This window comes from Miscanthus floridulus, chromosome 8, assembly GCF_019320115.1.
Source record: "Miscanthus floridulus cultivar M001 chromosome 8, ASM1932011v1, whole genome shotgun sequence".
NCBI classification, from domain to species: Eukaryota; Viridiplantae; Streptophyta; class Magnoliopsida; order Poales; family Poaceae; genus Miscanthus; species Miscanthus floridulus.
In genome coordinates, this window is record NC_089587.1 from 53,533,285 (window position 1) to 53,539,475 (window position 6,191).

Sequence of the window (6,191 nt, forward strand, 5' to 3'; positions counted from 1 at the left end):
ATGATTCGAGCACCCACGACTTTGATAGAGAGGCCGTCATGAGGGCGGGGCAAGGCAAGAAGCATGGGTGATTCTGGCTTGGCGACGACGTCATCGACACGGCCTCTACTCCCTCTCTCTCTCCCAGATTCGAGCACGGAGCACGAGCGAGAGCCCGGCCATTCGCACATGGCCGACCGCTGCACAGCACCGGGTCGACGTACTCGAGGTTATTCCTGTTTTACTCATCATACATTGATCTTTACACACCTTAATTAGCTTTGCATTACTGAAATATTGGAGTGAAATATTGCAGGCCCGGCTGGAACAAGAAATGAGGCAACGTCAGGAGCTGGAGGTTGGGCACCAGAGGATGGCGGCCCAGCTGGAGGCCGAGCGGGCCGAGTGGGAGGCCGAGCGGGCCGAGCGGTAGGCCCAGGCGCAGAGGCTGACGAACATTACGGAGTTCTTACAAGGGCTTGGGCAACGTGTGGGCTTCTCTCTGCCAGCTGGGCTGTTGGTTCCACCTCTGCCTCCACGTCCTGCAGCTCCAGCTACTCCTGTGAGTATGAAAGTTTTATACTTTCGCTTGTGCTTTGCTTGTATGTCCTCTACCTTCCTAGATTAGCTATCTAAATAATCTTGTCTCACATGCAATCTTTTTTTCTTTGTGCAGTCTCTATCTGACGGTGGTTCGAATAATCCACCTCATGCACCTCCGAATGATAGAACTGGGCCTTCACCAGAGTCGTAGTGGCCGAGATGAGTGCACGTTGTATTTTTTTCATTTGTTGTTCACTTGGTGATGGACTTGTGATATACTTGTGATGCACTTGTGGACTTTGATGGACTTGTGGATTTATTTGGATGGACTTGAACACTTATTATTATATATGTGATATATATTGTGATGGATGTGATATGTGCGGATGGATGTGTGGATGGATGAGATATATATGTGATGAATGAGATATATGATTGTATGAATTTATTTGTCATGATGGAATGTAAAAAAATAAAAAATTGCCGTTTTGGGTCACTTTGCCGAGTGTTGCACTCGGCAAAGGACCCCGTTGCCGAGTGCCATGGTCACAGCACTCGGCAAAGCTGAAAAAATGGGCGCTCGGAAAACCATTTTTCTAGCTTTGCCGAGTGCCATGACCATGGCACTCGGCAAAGATTTTTTTTAAAAAAAAAATTCAAACTTTGCCGAGTGCCGGCCAGAGGACACTCGGCAAAGATTTTTTTAAAAAAAATTCAAACTTTGCCGAGTCCCGGCAAGAGGGCACTCGGCAAATTTTTTTTTAAAAAAAAAAAATTCAAACTTTGCTGAGCGCCGGCCAGAGGGCACTCGACAAAGAATTTAAAAAAAAAATTCAAACTTTGCTGAGTGCCGGCAAGAGGGCACTCGGCAAAGATTTTTTTTTAAAAAAATTGAACCGTTGCCGAGTGCCGGCCAGAGGGCACTTGGCAAAGAATTAAAAAAAAATCAAACTTTGCCGAGTGTCGACAATAGGGCACTCGGCAAAGAATTAAAAAAAATCAAACTTTGCCGGGTGCCGGCCAGGGGGCACTCGGCAAAGAATTTTTTTAAAAAAAATAAAAAAATCTTTGCTGAGTGCCTGCAGGTTGGCACTCGGCAAAGCCACCGTCAATGGGACCGGCGCCATGAAGGTCGCTTTTCTTTGCCGAGTGCCCCCGGGCTCTCGGCAAAGCCTTTGCCAAGTGCCCGATAAAAGACACTCGGCAAAGAGGGCTTTGCCGATCAATTTTTTGCCGTGTGTTCTTTGCCAAGTGCCGCACTCGTCAAAAGCTTTGCCGAGTTCAATTTGGCCTTTGCCGAGTGCCTCAGGCACTTGGCAAAGAACCTGAATCCAGTAGTGTCTTCCTCACATGTGCTGTGGAATGTTTGGACACATGTGGACTCTGAACACACACATACGAGGTTTTTCCTCCAATGTCCCATGGGAACGAAGTTAGCAACAGTCCTTATAAGGGTTTGATCAGTATTGGTCAGTTTAGATGGCATTAGAAATGTAGCCAATACTGGCCAACAGTGAAGTGCATGCGCCATGCAATACTCCAAGTTTTTCTTCACATGTGGACCATATATTCAAGGAAGCCCAAGATGACGATCGGACCCCGACCCCGGCGCCCTAGAGGGCTCTTCACCGGGTGCCCTCCCGCTGCCGCGCCAGCAATGCTCCACCGCCGCCTATAGCACCACAAACCCCAAAGCCCCCGGCGTGGCGCCTCAAGACGCTGCCCCGACACCAACCAGCGACGCGCTCCCCCCCGCCGCCCGTGCAACGACAGATGGGCAAGACACCGCCATTGAAGGGAGCCATGACCCGGCCTGAACCTCGGCCAACCAGGTATGCGTTCAGGCCCAAGCTCCCAGACCAGGCTCCGTCTTCCAAGACCTTCTCCTTCATCCATGTGACTGCCGCCCCATGTTCTTGGGGCTCCCCCTCCCATCGCCAACGACCATTTGGGTCACCATGGTGCTCCCGGTCGTCCTCAATCGCCTCCTGGTCGGGAACATTCTCTCGTTTCACCTAGCGGCCCTGCCGGTTAGACTACTCGCCCATCTGGTGCACCGCTTCCTTTTCGCCGCCGACGTCACGTCCTCCTCCGTCGCCGCCTTCATCTCCATCAACGGTCCTCTCGAGCGGGATAAATTCAAACTTGTTGTTCACCACTCCCGAGAACACGCGGTCATTGAGGCCGAGCGGCTTCATCAAGAGGCTAAGCGCGAGAGTAGTGAGGTTGAGTGGCTGCGTCTAGAGGATGAGCGGCAACGTCAAATCACCTTAACTCCCCCAACCCCCAATGACCTGCTGACCACTCGATTATCCCCCTGGGAGTGGGAGCCCCTAGAGTCCCTGCCAGCTCCCCCCACTAACTCATCGCTAGGGATCCTGCAGGGGAGAAAGTCTGTCAGGGGATACGCTTACTTACTCTAGCTCCCCTCTACCATTAACCCCTCTCTGTCCCTCCTCTGCCCCCTCTCCCCCTCGTCGACACTACGAATGACAGCGCCGACATGACCGGGGCGGCCATCGAGCCCAACGTTGCAATTACTCGGGCTGGCATATCCTTCAAGGAGGCTCTCCTAACTCTGCCTCGCCCCGGCCTTCAAATACCACGTCCCCTCCCCGCTTTCGCATTCCACCCATCACCTGTTTCCACTGCCTTGCTCCTGACCACCTCATCAAGGCTTGCCGTGATCCTATTCGGTGCCGGCGGTGTGGTGCTTTAGGCCACATGGAGAGCCACTGTCGCTCGACATCGTGGTCGCCTTGCCGCGCCATCTCGTGGCCTACCTCGTGGCGTCCATCCCGCGCTGTCCCGGTTCTCCCCACGGTGTTCGAGTCCCCCTTACTCCCTTTCACCCCACCAACATCCACCCCTCTCGTCTCCATCTCCACCTCTTCCTCCACCTCCGCTTTCCATCCCTACAACCGGTCCCCCAACTCTGTCCTCCCCACCACCCCCACCCCTATCTCCTACCTAGAGCTTTGTGAGATCCATGTCTCTAGATCTCCCACCTAGCCCACGGCCCTGGTCGACCTCTACGAGCTGCCAGTGGACCGGTCTGCTCTCCTTGCACCGTCTCTAGTTCGCCATGCGACCACCTCTACCCGGGTGGACTCCGATGAGTACACCAACTTTGAGCTCCCCTCCAGCGACGCCCCTAGCAACCCTGGGGAGGAGGTGGACTCGGATGGCTCGCTCTTCTGTGCCGCCTCGTCAGACACCCCCGCCGGGGACAATGATGAGCTCCTCTGGATGCCGAAGGGTGATATGGAGCGGGTATGGAGGACCGCCTTTGCCTTCATCAATGACGATGGCCCCATCGCCACCCTGGCCCCCTACATCCGCTCTGTCCTCTTTGCAGTTGCCCCCAACACCCACTGCCGGCTGATCCCCTCCTCTCAGGACGCATGATGCTCAAGTTTGACTCTAGGGCCGACCGGGACGTAGTGGCGAACCTCAGCCCCATCTTTCATGATGGCGCCAGGCTCACAATCAAGCATGGAGAGGAGTCAACCAACCGCTTCGTCCTCGACCAACCCTGGTTGGTGGCCATCTCTGCGATGGACTTCTTGGGTGAGCACTGGCACCTGGAGGGGATCAAGGCCACTTTCCAGAAGCTTGGGACCGTCATGGAGATCAACACAGAGTGCCTCCTCGACAACGACTACTCCACGCTCCGTGTCGTGGTCTCCAGGGTCAAGCCCGATGGCATCCCCGAGGACCTCTAGATTGGGAACCTGGCTAGGGGCCACAGGGACGCGTCCTCAGCTCCTCCTTCACCATCACTGTCCTTCGGGTCTGGCTCTAGGCGGATCAAGTCAACGAGATGGGTAACCTTCACCCATTTTCCGGCGCCCACCTGGCCCTAGGAATGGTGGCGAGAACACCCCTGGGCTTCTAGGGCCCCCCGTGGCTTTTGGGCCCATCCTCCATGACACGGTTGTTGGGCCTCCTGGTCAGTTTGGTGGCGGCCCAAGCTTCTTCCCGGGCCTCAGCTACTTCTACCGCCGGCTCTCCAGCATGAGCGTTCCCCCCTAGCCCCTCCTTGCCCTTCCCTAGTACGAGGGTGATGACGTCCCTCCTCCACCACCGCCATCGCCAGCCATCAGCGATGACCGCCCCGCCCGCCGGGGGCATGGACGCCATCCTCGACCATCTAGCCCGTAGCGTAGCAGCGCTCGCCTCACAGAGAAGGAGCTTGAGACCTTCGTCCTGGTGGCGGCAAAGGCCACTCAGCTCAAGGCCCTCCGGGAGAGCTTGATCACCTGTTCCACCGCGTTCAAGAGGTAGGTCGAGGGGTGCAAGGTGTTGAAGCGCAAGAACCCCCTCGGCACGCTCGAGCTCAAGCGTCTGGCCAAAGCTACGGACACCATGTGCTCTGGCGCTCAGGTAGTGGATGTGGTTGAGAGGAGCAACATCATTGCTCCATGAGTAGGCTCCATCGGAAGCCTCCTCAGCTTTGGCTTTTGCTGGACACTAGGGCCATGGTTCGCCGCACCACGCACCACAACACAATCCAAGTCTTTGGTAGTGCCTTGCCTGTCAGCGTGCAGGATATTTTCTCCACCCGCTCCGGCTGTGACTGTGAAGGTGGCTGCCATTGTGACTCCACCACCATTTCCGTTTTCCTCTTTGTTTTGTTTCCTTGTACCCTATCGGATGCTGTAACCGTTCCCCATGAATAAAAAATGCCTTACCTTCTCGATCATGTCCTGGAACATTCACGACCTTGGTCTCCAAGACAAATGTGACGTTGTCCGGGACACAATCTCCATCACTCGCCCCCACATTGTTTGTCTGCAGGAGTCTAAACTCCAAAACATCGATGCGCACAAATGCAAGTCCTCCCTCCCTCCCTATCTGACTTCAACTATGTCCCCGCGGATGGTTCTAGAGGAGGCATCCTCAACGCTTGGGATGTTGGGGGTGGTCATGGCGGGCGCCCCTGCCCAGACAGCTTACTCCCTTACCATCTCTTTCACCTCCGCGTACTCCTCCATCACCAACATTTATGCCCCCTCCGGCCATAGCGACATGGATGCCTTGCTTGACGACCTTAGCTCCCTGTCGTCCCCCCCCCCCCCCCCGACGACACGAACTAGCTCATCATTGGTGACTTTAACCTCACCTGCTCCCCTACCGACAAGAACAAACCCAACTTCAATCTGAGGCTGGCTTCCAAGTTCAACTCAGCGATCGACAACCTCGCTCTCATCGAACTCCCCCTCCTGGACTGGATGTACACTTGGTCTAACAAAAGGGCCACCCCCACCTAAGCCAGGCTTGACCGTGCAATCCTCAACGGTGGCTTCACCCAAACATTCCCCAACTCTAACCTCGTCTCCTGTCTTGGCTCTACCTCTGACCACATCCCCCTGGTCCTCAACGCCCCCACTTCTACTCCAAAGTCCTTTCCCTTTCACTTCAAAAATGCCTAGCTCAAGAGCCCCATGTTCCTCCCCTCTGTCCTCCTTGCCTGGTCTAAAGCTTTTGTGCCTTCGGACCCGATCGATGGCCTAGTTGGATGGATCAAAGCTCTCCACCGTTGCCCTAAAGCCTGGTGCCAAAACACCATGAGTGCACAGATGATTATAACATACTTCTTTTATTGTGTTGCTCCTGGACATCTACGATTAAAGCAGGGTATGTCCACAGGTGAACGACGTCTGCGT